Source organism: Orcinus orca, chromosome 4 (assembly GCF_937001465.1).
Source record: "Orcinus orca chromosome 4, mOrcOrc1.1, whole genome shotgun sequence".
Taxonomy (NCBI): domain Eukaryota; kingdom Metazoa; phylum Chordata; class Mammalia; order Artiodactyla; family Delphinidae; genus Orcinus; species Orcinus orca.
Genome location: NC_064562.1, coordinates 128,927,548 through 128,943,124, shown reverse-complemented (window position 1 = coordinate 128,943,124; position 15,577 = coordinate 128,927,548). Strand labels below are relative to the sequence as shown.

The 15,577-nt window shown below is 41.0% G+C and overlaps 1 protein-coding gene across 4 annotated transcripts in view; it reads right to left on the bottom strand.

The window, feature by feature from the left end:
• The window catches only part of UGT8 (UDP glycosyltransferase 8), a 93,970-nt gene extending 79,701 nt beyond the window's left edge, over positions 1-14,269 (bottom strand). For all 4 annotated transcript variants that reach the window (XM_049708890.1, XM_049708889.1, XM_033437714.2 and 1 more), the window contains exon 1: positions 14,035-14,269. The gene's annotated coding sequence lies outside the window, so the exon portion shown is untranslated. The remainder of the gene's footprint in view (positions 1-14,034) is intronic.
• Between the last annotated feature and the right edge of the window lie 1,308 nt (positions 14,270-15,577).

Sequence of the window (15,577 nt, the reverse complement as noted above, 5' to 3'; positions counted from 1 at the left end):
ATAACAACTGCATTCTTTTTCTAAAGAAAAAAGAATGAAAAAAAACTGAGGACAGTCTCAGAGACCTCTAGGACAACATTAAACGCACCAACATTTAAATTATAGGGGTTCCAGAAGAAGAAGAGAAAAAGAAAGGGACTGAGAAAATATTTGAAGAGATTATAGTTGAAAACTTCCCTAATATGGGAAAGGAAATAGTTAACCAAGTCCAGGAAGCACAGAGAGTCCCATACAGGATATATCCAAGGAAAAACATGCCAAGACAAATATTAATCAAACTGTCAAAAATTAAATACAAAGAAAACATATTTAAAGCAGCAAGGGAAAAAACAACAAATAACACACAAGGAAATCCTCATAAGGTTAACAGCTGATCTTTCAGCAGAAAGTCTGCAAGCCAGAAGGGACTGGCAGGACATATTTAAAGTGATGAAGGAGAAAAATCTACAACCAAGATTACTCTACCCAGCAAGGATCTCATTCAGATTTGATGGAGAAATTAAAACCTTTACAGACAAGCAAAAGCTGAGAGAGTTCAGCACCACCAAACCAGCTTTACAACAAATGCTTGAGGATCTTCTCGAGGCAAGAAACACAAGAGAAGGAAAAGACCTATAACAACAAACCCAAAACAATTAAGAAAATGGGATTAGGAACATACATATCGATAATTACCTTAAATGTAAATGGACTAAATGCTCCCACCAAAAGACACAGACTGGCTGAATGGATACAAACACAAGACCCATATATATGCTGTCTACAAGAGACCCACTTCAGACCTAGAGACACATACAGACTGAAAGTGAGGGGATGGAAAAAGATATTCCATGCAAATGAAATCAAAAGAAAGCTGGAGTAGCAATTCTCATATCAGACAAAATAGACTTTCAAATAAAGACTATTACAAGAGACAAAGAAGGACACTACATAATGATGAAGGGATCGATCCAAGAAAAAGATATAACAATTGTAAATATTTATGCATCCAACATAGGAGCACCTCAATACATAAGGCAAATACTAACAGCCATAAAAGGGGAAATCGACAGTAACACATTCATAGTAGGGGACTTTAACACCCCACTTTCACCAATGGACAGATCATCCAAAATGAAAATAAATAAGAAAATACAAGCTTTACATTATACATTAAACAAGATGGACTTAATTGATATTCATAGAACATTCCATCCAAAAACAACAGAATATGAATTTTTCTCAAGTGCTCATGGAACATTCTCCAGGATAGATCATATCTTGGGTCACAAATCAAGCCCTGGTAAATTTAAGAAAACTGAAATTGTATCAAGTATCTTTTCTGACCACAACGTTATGAGACTAGATATCAATTACAGGAAAAGATCTGTAAAAAATACAAACACATGGAGGTGAAACAATACACTGCTTAATAATGAAGTGATCACTGAAGAAATCAAAGAGGAAATCAAAAAATACCTAGAAACAAATGACAATGGAGACATGACGACCCAAAACCTATGGGATGCAGCAAAAGCACTTCTAAGAGCGAAGTTTATAGCAATACAATCCTACCTTAAGAAACAGGAAACATCTCGAATAAACAACCTAACCTTGCACCTAAAGCAATTAGAGAAAGAAGAACAAAAAAACCCTAAAGTTAGCAGAAGGAAAGAAATCATAAAGATCAGATCAGAAATAAATGAAAAAGAAATGAAGGAAACGATAGCAAAGATCAATAAAACTAAAAGTTGGTTCTTTGAGAAGATAAACAAAATTGATAAACCATTAGCCAGACTCATCAAGAAAAAAAGGGAGAAGACTCAAATCAATAGAATTAGAAATGAAAAAGGAGAAGTAACAACTGACACTGCAGAAATAAAAAAGATCATGAGAGATTACTACAAGCAAGTCTATGCCAATAGAATGGACAACCTGGAAGAAATGGACAAATTCTTAGAAATGCACAACCTGCTAAGACTGAATCAGGAAGAAATAGAAAATATGAACAGACCAGTCACAAGCACTGAAATTGAAACTGTGATTAAAAATCTTCCAACAAACAAAAGGCCAGGACCAGATGGCTTCACAGGCAAATTCTATCAAACATTTAGAGAAGAGCTAACACCTATCCTTCTCAAACTCTTCCAAAATATAGCAGAGGGAGGAACACTCCCGAATTCCTTCTACGAGGCCACCATCACCCTGATACCAAAACCAGACAAGGATGTCACAAAGAAAGAAAAATAGAGGCCAACATCACTGATGAAAATAGATGCAAAAATCCTCAACAAAATACTAGCAAACAGAATCCAACAGCACATTAAAAGGATCATACACCATGATCAAGTGGGGTTTATTCCAGGAATGCAAGGATTCTTCAATATAAACAAATCAATCAATGAGATACACCATATTAACAAATTGAAGGAGAAAAACCATATGGTCATCTCAATAGATGCAGAGAAAGCTTTCGACAAAATTCAACACCCATTTATGGTAAAAACCCTGCAGAACGTAGGCATAGAGGGAACTTTCCTCAACATAATAAAGGCCATATATGACAAACCCACAGCCAACATCGTCCTCAATGGTGAAAAACTGAAAGCATTTCCACTAAGATCAGGAACAAGACAAGGTTGCCCACTCTCACCACTCTTATTCAACATAGTTTTGGAAGTTTTAGCCACAGCAATCAGAGAAGAAAAAGAAATAAAAGGAATCCAAATCGGAAAAGAAGAAGTAAAGCTGTCACTGTTTGCAGATGACAGGATACTATACATAGAGAGTCCTAAAGATGCTACCAGAAAACTACTAGAGCTAATCAATGAATTTGGTAAAGTAGCAGGATAGAAAATTAATGCACAGAAATCTCTGGCATTCCTATACACTAAGGATGAAAAATCTGAAAGTGAAATCAAGAAAACTCTCCCATTTACCACTGCAACAAAAAGAATAAAATATCTAGGAATAAACCTACCTAAGGAGACAAAAGACCTGTGTGCAGAAAATTATAAGACACTGATGAAAGAAATTAAGATGATACAAATAGATGGAGAGATATACCATGTTCTTGGATTGGAAGAATCAACATTGTGAAAATGACTCTACTACCCAAAGCAATCTACAGATTCAATGCAATCCTTGTCAAACTACCACTGGCATTTTTCACAGAACTAGCACAAAAAATTTCACAATTTGTATGGAAACACAAAAGACCCTGAATAGCCAAAGCAATCTTGAGAACGAAAAATGGAGCTGGAGGAATCAGGCTCCCTGACTTCAGACTATACTACAAGGTTACAGTAATCAAGACATTATGGTACTGGCACAAAAACAGAAAAATAGATCAATGGAACAGGACAGAAATTCCAGAGATAAACCCACGCATATATGATCACTTTATCTTTGATAAAGGAGGCAGGAATATGCAGTGAAGAAAGGAGAGCCTCTTAAATAAGTGGTGCTGGGAAAACTGGACAGGTACATGTAAAAGTATGAGATTAGATCACTCCCTAACACCATACACAAAAATAAGCTCAAAATGGATCAAAGACCTAAATGTAAGGCCAGAAACTATCAAACTCTTAGAGGAAAACATAGGCAGAACACTCTATGACACAAATCACAGCAAGATTCTTTTTGACCCACCTCCTAGAGAAATGGAAATAAAAACAAAAATAAACAAATGGGACCTAATGAAACTTCAAACCTTTTGCACAGCAAAGGAAACCATAATCAAGACCAAAAGACAACCCTCAGAATGGGAGAAAATATTTGCAAGTGAAGCAACTGACAAAGGATTAATCTCCAAAATTTACAAGCAGCTCAATAACAAAAAAATAAACAACCCAATCCAAAAATGGGCAGAAGACATAAATAGACATTTCTCCAAAGAAGATATACAGATTGCCAACAAACACATGAAAGAATGCTCAATATCATTAATCATTAGCGAAATGCAAATCAAAACTACAATGAGATATCATCTCACACCAGTCAGAATGGCCATCATCAAAAAATCTAGAAATAATAAATGCTGGAGAGGGTGTGGAGAAAATGGAACACTCTTGCACTGGTCGTGGGAATGTGAATTGGTACAGCCACTATGGAGAACAGTATGGAGGTCCCTTAAAAATCTAAAAATAGAACTACCATATGACCCAGCAATCCCACTCCTGGGCATATACCCTGAGAAAACCATAATTCAAAAAGAGTCATGTACCAAAATGTTCATCGCAGCTCTATTTACAATAGCCAGGAGATGGAAACAAACCTAAGTGTCCATCATCCGATGAATGGATAAAGAAGATGTGGCACATATATACAATGGAATATTACTCAGCCATAAAACGAAACAAAATTGAGCCATTTGTAATGAGGTGGATGGACCTAGAGTCTGTCATACAGAGTGAAGTAAGTCAGAAAGAGAAAGACAATACCGTATGCTAACACATATATATAGAATTTAAGAAAAAAAAAATATCATGAAGAACCTAGGGGTAAGACAGGAATAAAGACACAGACCTACTAGAGAATGGACTTGAGGATATGGGGAGGGGGAAGGGTATAAGCTGTGACAAAGTGAGAGAGTGGCATGGACATATATACGCTACCAAACGTAAAATAGATAGCTAGAGGGAAGCAGCTGCATAGCACAGCGAGATCAGCTTGGTGCTTTGTGACCACCTAGAGGGGTGGGATAGGGAGGGTGGAAGGGAGGAAGACGCAAGAGGGAAGAGATATGGGAACATGTGTATATGTATAACTGATTTACTTTGTTATAAAGCAGAAACTAACACACCATTGTAAACCAATTATACTCCAATAAAGATGCAAAATAAAAGTAATTTTCAAAAAAGAGTTAATACTCCATACTTGAAAAAAAAAAGGAAGGGAACATTTCAAGTTTGAATATGTGGTTTTGAAAATAAACAAAAGGAAAAAAGCATCAATATACATACAGCATTTTAGAGAATTTACCTCCTTGCCTGCTTTATGAGTCACTGAAGGTATCATTCAATTACGTTTAAATATGTTACCTCTGATTAGTATGTTTGTCCAAGGTCTTATGGGGAAACTAAGAGTGAAAGTCCACACTCTAACTGCGCATACTCTTCTTAGAGGGAGAATGAATGTAACTAAGTGTTCAAATATCATGGACAAATGTAGACAGGAAAGTCAAAAGCAAAAGAAACTGGGAAGCAACAGTCTGAGGTGGGACTGAGTGTAGAAACCACGAAGGATGAGAATTTGAAAGCACAGACGAAAAAAAAGAACAGTTCAGGTGTGGGGTATCCTAAAGCAAATGCTTAAAGAGAGAAATGAACCCAATAAATGGAACGTGCTGGGCACAGGAGGAAGTAAACAAGGGTGATCAGAAGGCAGCCGGACGAGAGAGAGCCCTGAAAGCCAGGATTCCCATGGGAAAATGAGTAGCCAGGAGCCTGGGTTCCAACATCAAATCCCCTGCAGACTGTCCTGGTGATTTCAGAGCTCTGCACCCCCAGGTCATGGTTTGTAAGATGTGACTACCTACCGGACAACGCTCAGGGGCAGAATGAGGATAAAATGACAGAATGTATGAGTCAGCAATTTGCAAAGTGCAAAAAAGCTGTATGAATGTAACATCTGACTGTTGTTCAAAGGAACTGAGAATTTCCCACATAAAGGTAGTGTCTGAGATGGTAACTACATTTTCCCACCAACGTTCCTAGTAAACTTCAGCCCTAAGCCAGTAGGCTGTTCCTTCTTTGGGATATTGAGGATCACACCTATTGGTTTTAATTAAACTCATGCTCAGATCAATACTATGGTTTCCTGCTATGTTGCTCCAGGTTCACACAAAGCCCACATATGCCACCGAGACACTTGTCCTTTTCCTCTTTTTTTTTTCCTTCCCCTCCACTACTGTCTTTCCTTGTCCACTGTCCATCTTGCTCTAATTCCCTGTTTCTTATTTATTTCTCCTTCCAGTTTTCCTTACTCTCGCTTTAGCTCCATTAAGATATATTCTCACAAATGCCCCTGAAGTATTTTCTAAACCAGGAAAAAACAGAGTCAGTGATTAGCATTAATATTCCTTAAAATAGTTTCACCCTTGACCTTATCCACAAATTTCACTGCTCCCTCCCCCCCCTGCTAAGTAGACAGGCAAACCTGTTTGACTAGTTTTCCTCTAAGCCCCACTCTCCTGATTGGCTGACGAGTACAGATGAACCACAGGTACAGCAGCACACATGCAAAGTCTATGTAAAGCACATGGCCTTCCTCAGAAGGAGAAGCCACAGCCAAGGGACTGCAGGGCCTGTGTCATCCGCCCAGTCTCAGGGCAGCTCTCTCAAAGCAGGAAGGCAACACCAGTGGATGGCTTATTCCATTGCTAGTTAAAAAATAAAAAAAAATTCTTCCTGTCAATGCCTTCTCTTCTGAATAAGGGATATTAAGGTGAGGATGAGGTCTAGAATCAGATTAAGCCTGTATGTTACAAGCTTAAGATGGTGTATGTGAGTATATTTACAATGTGGTACAGAGGTGTCCCTAAGTTTTGTTGTTGTTGTTGTGTAAGTCCATTAGGAAAGTTTGAATTTGCAAAACAGATTAACCAAAATGGGATTCCTTTTATAGAGAGGTGTACTTTGAGATTGCTTTAAATAAGCAAAGTCTCTGGGTACCTTTAAAATAGGATATGCTTTAAAATCACTGTTCATATATTTTGGACTGTCGACTATTTCAAACCTATGGAAAAGTATAAAGATTAATATAGAAAACATCTGTATACCCGTCACCTATATTTTAAGAGTTAAAATTTTGCCTTACTTTCAAGTGTTTTGAAAATTTTAAATTCTATAAATATTCAATTTATAAAAACCAAATTTTATACTACTTTTCAGGAACATATTATAAAAATATACAGCATATTCGTACACTTGATTCTACTTTTTAAAAAGTTTTTAAATCCATGGGAACATTTTGTTTACACTAAAACATCCCACTTGAAGGAAAATCAGCCCCATGGTTATTATTAAAGCAAGTTATAGCCAATGTAATAGCTAAAATAGTATAACTCTTGAAAATGTGTCAAGTATCAAATTTCTTCGAAATAGAATTGAAAAGTGCAAAATAATTGTACACATGTTTGTATTCATAATATTCCCAAATCAAGCAAATATTTACCAAATCAGTTACAATGTAAATTTATTTAGTGGACTAGAATCCCAAAAGGTTCATTTCTGTTCTCTAAATCAAGTCAAGGGAAATTACACCTCCAATATAGTGACTGTTTCCATTATTAATAATTCAGACAAATAGCACAAAGCTATTAGCAAAATACACAGTATCTCTGAAATGTTCCTAACTACACATTCTTTCTATCTAATCCAAATGTTTTAATACTTACATAAATTTCCAACCAGAGTAGGAACTGACCTAGGCTGTCCTACATACCATGCCATTCACAAACCCAAAGGTTCCGTCTTTGTTGGGGCTCTGCACTCCTAAATGCTGACCTCACGTCTAAGTTAATTTCAATGTGGCACTTGTCATCTCTGTAAGGGAGTCCTGAGCAGGACAGTATAGAGTCCAAAACTGAGTTGGTGAATATGTAACATGGAACTGTCAGAAGTCCTAAATTGAAAATCACCGGCACAGCCCACTACGTTTTGCAAGAGTGGGACCATACACTGTGAGGGAGTTAGCACAACAGACGGAAACTCAACTCCAAAACAGAGAGGTCCTGATAACAAAAAATGTAGCTAGAGAATTTCAGGGAAAGAATGTCATCAAAGGTTAAAAACCACATACATAATGGACTTCAGTTCACCTTAAAAATACTGAACATCTAATTTCATTTTACTCAGAAAACATTTATTGGGTGTCCTAAAAACTATGTACTATGCTACACGTTATATAAACAAATGAGGGACTTCCCTGGCGGTCCAGTGGTTAAGACTCCACACTTCCACTGCAGGGGGCATGGGTTTGATCCCTGGTCAGGGAACTAAGATCCCGCATGCCACACTGCACAGCCAAAAAAAAAAAAAATTATATATATATATGTATGTATGTGTGTGTATATATATATATATATATATATATATACACACATACATATATATACATATATATAAAAACAAATGATAAGTAGTGAATATTAATAAGCATGTATTGAAACAAACTTACTAATTTGAACTAAAATGGAATATTTATAACCAGTTAATCACGAAAAACCAACTAGTAAACATCATGCACCATGTTCAGTTGTTGAGTGGTTCCCAAGCCAATTCACATATGTAAATTTTTTTCAAAATACCCATTAATTACAGGGTAAAAAATATATACATATTAAAATAGAAATCTAATTTTAGATGTTTATCTCTAATATAAAGCATCACTTCATCCAACTAGAGAAAATCCTAAGGAAAAAAGTAGATTTTATTTTATTTTACTTTATTTTTATTTTTGTGTGCGTTGGGTCTTCATTGCTGCGCATGGGCTTTTCTCTAGTTGCGGGGGGCTACTCTTCATTGTGGTGCGCAGGCTTCTCATTGCGGTGGCTTCTCTTGTTGCGGAGCACAGGCCCTAGGTGCACGGGCTTCAGTAGTTGCAGCACATGGGCTCAGTAGTTGTGGCTCGCGGGCTCTAGAGCGCAGGCTCAGTAGTTGTGGTGCACGGGCTTAGTTGCTCCGTGGCATGTGGGATCTTCCTGGACCAGGGCTCAAACCCATGTCCCCTGCATTGGCAGGCGGATTCTTAATCACTGCACCACCAGGGAAGCCCCAAAAGTAGATATTTTTAAATATTACTATGGTCAGCTCAATTTTTTAAGAAATCTACAAATCAGTCCTTCCCCTATTACACAGGTTAATACCTGATTTCCATGGTGTTGATTTTTAAGACCCTATGGAAATGCCTTCCATGCCTTAGACATGGAAATGCCTTCTGAATTAAACATTAAATTACACTGTGTTCAGTTTTAATATCACCTATCTTGTTTTTGTTTTCAGAGTCTTTTAAAATGAATAATCTTTGTCCTTATTATATTATCTGAGAAACTAGAACTCACTTAAACTCACTTAAATACCAAGAAACCTTAAAGAAGACGTTAAAAATGTCTATGATTTGATTACCAGATGCTTTTAAAAAGCAACAAAGATGCTGTGGACCCTCCAGGCTGGTGGAAGCATGGCTTGTCCTGAGGAAGCTAACATCTCCCAGAGCTCTTGAGCCAACCCTGCCCCCCAGTCAAGGAACATGTTCCAATGGCTCTCTTTTCCCTTCAAAATTTTCAAGTGCCCCTATTGTACTGGCTTCCTCCTCAAAGGCTATAAATATGATCAAGTTTCCATCTGAAACATACCTTTTAATCACCCTCCCTAAACCCTGAAAGCCAGTACTGCTGAAAGCAGCAGTCTCTACAGACCTCCCTATCACCAAATCCAAGTCCTGTTTTCCATAAAAACAGCTAGCACTTACTGAACACAAACCAGATAACTTCCAGTCACTGAGCTTGATAGACGTTATCTCATTTGATCCTCACAGTGGCCCTGGGAGGTCACACTTTGATCTTCATTATGTAAATGAGGAAAGGGAACTAAATTCTGAGTTTAAGGTCACATAGCTAGTCAGGGGCAGAACCAGGACTGTCTGATACCCCTCATTTTAGTACTTAGACCCTCATTTCTTGAAATTCTTTCCTCCTTCAGCTACTAAAAGTTACTCTCCCCTAATTTTCCTCCCGACTTTCACTCTGTACCTTTTTCTTCTTTACTGCTCCCTATATCTATAGCCAACAATTTGATTTTAGAATCTCCCCAGGCCTCTTTTTTCATCTTACTCTCTGAACCTGCCCTAGAAGATCTACTGACTTCCGTTTTTTTTTTTTTTTGCAACCACCTATATGTTGAAAATGGTTAAAGCAGTCAGTCTATCCACCCATCCGTCAATCTATCCACTTATCTACCTACCTATCTAGCCCAGACCTCTCTGCTCAGAAGTTCTGTGCAATGATCCATCAGACACTCATCTCCAGCTGGATTTTCTATAAGCACTTCATATTCTACATGTCCAAAGCTGAACTCTATCATCCTTGGTCCTCAGATCGGCTTCTCCTTTAAAGTCCCTATCCCATCCTCCCATACCACCCACCATCTAACCAGTCACCTAATCTGAGAGCTTCTACCACCTTAACATCTGCGTGACCAAAGTCTCTTCTTCATCTCACTGCCACAACTTTGATGTAAGTTCCTCAACTTCTCTTAGCAAGATCACCCCAATACCTTCTAACCTGTTATTCCTGTCTCACACCTCAGATCCATCCTTCTAGACTGCTGTGAGAGCTGTGTTTTCACCACTCCTTTGTTTAAAACAACCTTGAAGAGAAAATGGTCCACACACCGTAGGATGGCAAACAGTCCTCCATGATCTTGCCCTTGTCTACACTGACTCCTCTGTTGTCACCTTCTCTATGAAGCCTCTTTAGTCTCTGTTCCCATGTAGAACTGGCCACTTCCAAATGCCTGTTCAGGGCACTCTGCATTTCTCTATCAAAGCACTCAAGAACATATAACATTATTTTGTACTTATTGAAGCCAACTTGTTTTCTATCTATCTAATCCTCTTAAACCCAGAGTCCTCCCATGGTCTTATGTGTCTGCATATCCCCAGTGTACAGGACCATAGTGCCCAATGCATAGTATGCTTTTCATAAGTATGTGTTGAAAAAAAGAAGGATGTTTGTGAAATGCTTTAGATTAGGAAGATATAATTATCACCGCTTTCAACACTAAATTAAACAACTTTATTCAAACTCATCTGATTATGTAACCCCATGTGTGGGTATGCAAAGTAATACTGAAATGATTCACCTAGCTTCAAGTATGGGCACCAGGCTTATCAAATCACACTTCTTATTCCTAGCTTCCAGAGTAGAGAAATAGTGCCAACATTACATACAGCTAGTCAATTTCAATGGCCGAAAGCAGGATGTAAAGTATCATCGGACACGTATTCCTAAACAAAGACAATCTGGGCCTACCATAAGAAAAGGAAACTTTTTTTAAAGCCTGCTTCAATTTCTTGGAAAAGCAAAGATCTTCCAGAAGACTGAATGTCTGAAATCAAGACACCCTTCTAAAGATCTCATATACAAAATTTTCTATTAAAAAAACACGTTAAAACCATTTATATAGAAGTTACCCTTCTAGGAACCTCAGCCATTGAGCTCACTATCTAGCCCAGAAACAAAGGATGAGAACAGCAAGTACCTGTCACAAATTACGCAGGCTTTATACTCGAGCAATAGCCCACATCATTTCAGGAAAAAAAAAGAAAAAAAAAAAAGACAACAGATAATAGAGCAGCAGGGCCCGCTCACAGCCTGACAGCAGCAGAAAGTGATAGCTGATAACAGAAAGAGGACCCAGAAAAACCATAAAAAAAAAAGAATAGTACTTCTGTCCCCAATCTAGTATTTCAACCAGGCAGGCTGAGGCCATTTACTATAAACAAAAACAGCTCTATATACCTCAAGGAATAGCACTATTCAATTCTTTATGAATTCATGTTCATAAAGACAGTCCACCAATAAAAAAATAACTTACATCCTGGGGAGCAAGTAAGAGTGTAATATTTAGAAATTACTTGTTTTAATAGCTAACTTTTTAAAGTGTCAGTAATTAACGGTGTGAGGGGTCAGCTATTTTGAAAATGTGCTTATGTAAATAAGTAATAACCCAGATAATGTCAAATAAATGAGATATTATGACATATTGCAAAAACAATCAAAAGTTCTTACTCTCCTGGTGTACTTTGGAAATCTAATGTGAATTAAACAGCATCAAGTCAATATTATCTTATAAACAAGCACATAAATAACTTCGAAAAGGAGTCTGACAATTGAGAGTGTGGTTATTTTCTTCCTTTGCCATCACTATTTACATGGTAATTAAGCTGATAGTTATTCATAAGGTACCATGAAATGTTTTAAGTAATTCAAATCAAATGTGAACTTTCAAACTCTTTACACACAAAAAGATTTTACAAAAAATAAATTTTTTTACAAATATTTTTTACTCCATTGGTTTACTTATTCTAATATGCACACCAGGCATTAGTACAACAAGCATAAAGCTCTGGAACTTTTAGACTTAAAAAGAGTTTGAATCTCTACAGTAGTATTATCACGAGAAAGTCACAAGTACAGTTTTTACTCAGTTATGCCCGAGCTACTAATATACTCTCAAGCTATTACTAAATGTCACGGAAGTATGCTTCATTGTAGTTTTTAAACACTGCTATAGCTCTAAATCACACAAGATGTCAACCTTACCTTGTGGGTGACAGGCAAATCAAATAGCACTTGAGTGTTTCCCTCTAGAATTATCTAGAATAGTTGCCGAACAGAAACAGTCCAAAAGCAATTATCTCAAACTGCCTGGAGATAGTTTCCATAAGAGAAAGCTAGTCCACTGTTTCTCTCTGAGACAGAAAAAATAGTCTGGTTTATGATCTAATTCAATTAATGCGAAGTTCGGATTCCCTCACTATACAATATTGATGTGCATGACTCTTCCATTAATTTAAAACTCTCCAGGGAATAAAATGTGATTACTCCTAACACTATTAACATACCAATTAAAAAGCACTTCCTAGCCTTCCTTCAAGTGGCATTTTTTTCTGGGAGTAAGTGGAAATAAAGCACACCAATTACACCAATTCTGAGTGCAGACTTATTTTTTCTTTGAACATGAAATTATCATAAATAGAAACAACAGCACACTTGGCATCTAGCCAAACAACCACACCTTCATGTCATTAATCTTAAAAAACTCATTGTACGAGATGACAGCCCAAGGGAAATCGAAGGTTTTTAGAGTAGTGTTTTTCCTATCGTTTATGGGTGGAACCCACTTGAAATAAAAGGCTGCCTCTATTGCTAACACTGGTTCATAATGCAGGTGACTCGAACGCTACCCACTCCTCCCCCTTGCGATACGCCCTCTCCCCCGTGATAATGACTAGTTAACACAATCTAGTATTCCGAGTTCCAGTACTTTCAGAAGTTCTTTCACTTTCTCCCCTCCTCACCACCCCCCACCCCACCCCCTTGGGGTTGCTTTTCGGCGATGGGAACCAGAGGTACAGGTACAGAGGTGGTACTTTCCCTACGGAAGTGCTGCAGAGCGGCACGTTCCCCGTACTCAACTTCATAAACCCTCCATTAAACCAGCGAATTTACACATACCGATTGAGTAACCCCCTCGCCACGCGTGACTGTCCTTTTGCCCTGTCGCACTCCGATGCGGTTTGCCTCGTACAACTCCAAACCACGCATCCCAGGCCCCCTCGCCGCTCCTCTAGCCCGTGGAAGGCGCCCTACTTCCTGCAGCGCGTCCTTCTCTCGCCTCCTAACCCGCACACGCTTCTCTAAAGCAAGGGCACGCCATATGGCTCCCGCATCCGCGCGGAGACCCTGCGACCACTGTCCATTTCCGGGGGTCGCACAGGCTTGCGGGCACTGAAAGGTCCCTGTATCTGTGCGTCTGTGTGTGTAGCCCCAAGACACGCGCTACCCCCAATGCACCCAGGTCTAGTTCCCCCTCAGGGAGAGAACGAAGTAGAGGAGAGTTGCAGAGTTTCCCAAGCACCTCCCGGGCCCCCATCCCTGGCTGGCGGCGGGGGCTCCGCGGTGCCCATAGCTCCGGGGTCAAGTGCAAGGTCCTTGGCCAGATCCACGCCGGGTGATCCCCTCTCTCAGCCTGCACGCACGAAACGCGAGAGGACCCTCAAACGGGCGCCATACGGCCGGGAAAGGAGCACGGGCGCGAGCGAGGCAGCAAGGAAAGATCTCCTTTACACACCTCCGCCCCACACCCTACCCACCCCCAACCCCTTACCCCCTCAGTCCAACCCCATCTGCACTTTCGGATCCCTACCCCCCACCCCTGGGTCGCAGCCATCCGCCCGGCACTCACCTCAGGGAGCAAACAACGCCCCTCTCCTCTTGCCGCCCCGCCCCCCTTCCGCCCGCTGGAGCGGCGTGGTCCGTCCGCTTACCTCCGCTCTTGGCTGCTGCGCGTGAGTTTGAGTGCGTCTCCGCCGCGAAATTGTATCCGGGGACAGAAGGGACCCGTTTGTGTGCTGGATCAGGTGTCGCCGCCTGCGGTGGCTTGGGGTCGTGAGGAAGGCTGCAGAGTTAGTGTGTTAGCTTAGGACTGGCTCTCGGGACTCACAGTTGACTGCAAAGCTTGAACCGTGTCCTCCCTCACGGCCGCGGCGCGCCTGCTCTTCCGCGGCTCTCCGCGGGCGGCCGCGCCCCCGCGGCCACGCCCCGCCCCGCCCCGCCCCGCCTCGCGCGCGGCTAGCAGAGCTGGAGCGCGCCCCTCTCCTGTCGCGCCTGGCTCAGCGGGGCACGACGCGGGCAGCCACGTGCTCAGCCTCGCATCAGACGCCTGGGGCTGCGAGCACCTCCTGCTCCTTCGGCTGGGGCATGGATGCGGACGCGCCTTCGTGCCACGCGCTCGCGGGCTGAGCGAGGGCTTAAGAGTCCTGGGACTGTGATGCTCGCGGGCGGAGCGGCGGTCGGCGGACAGGCTGGGACGCTCGCGAGCCCTCCGGTGCTCGAGCTCGGAACCCTGGAACTGGCACGTGGCCCCGCCCCCTGTTCCCCCAGCGAGGCGTGCCCTGTGCCCTCTCTTAAACCTCCCGTCTGGTCCCCGTGCCCGCCTTTTTTCATCGCACCAGCACCGCGCGAATCCGCGTGGTGTGGTGGTAGTGCGCTTTCTCTCCCTTCCCAGCCTCCTAGTCTGCCTCAGTCCTCCCGAATCCATTAAAAAGTCAAACTTGGGCTAGGAGGTGGAGGAAATACGCGAAGGAAAGGGAGTGAGGGGCACTTAGGTGATCAAGCCACCTGCCTCGTGAATCGGAAAGCGTTCGAAAACACGAGTTTGGGGATCCCGGAGAAAAGAAATTGGGTTGCTGCGCTCGGTAACATCCCTCCTCGCAGGCTTGTGCTGAAAGGGCCATTTATGCTTTGCTTGGTTGAGTCTGTGGCGACTTTATCCTGACTAATCTGTGTTTGCCAACAGCAGATCCTCGCCAAGTTGGCGTCCCAGCCAGGAAGCACCTTTGCGTACCCAGGCCTGCTGGAGCGGCCCTTCCCGTGGCGCCTCGGACCCGAGAGCCCAAGCGCCTTGAAGAGTCCGACCCTAGGGTGCGAGCTTCCTGGAAACCAGGAAAATCGAATAGTGTTGTTGGCTTTTCCTTTGAGCATGATTGGTAATGTATTCGATAAATATATATACGACATAACTTTCAGAAAAGCAAAAATCATGTCGGGTGTAAGCTCCAGAAGCTAAGATGCTGCCACTGCACGTGAACGTTATACGTTTAATCACTGGAATTGGGAAAAATGCCGTCAGGCCATCCTTTTCTTGCTCCAAACCGAATTTCAAAAGTAGATTGGGACTTTGTACTCTTAGAAAAGGAAACGGAAATTATGTTTTATTGTGTATAGTATTGCTTAATGTTAAATGGGGGAAAAATCTAACATACACTGTTATTCTCATTTTACTTATGACTCTGTGTTTAATAAGTGCTG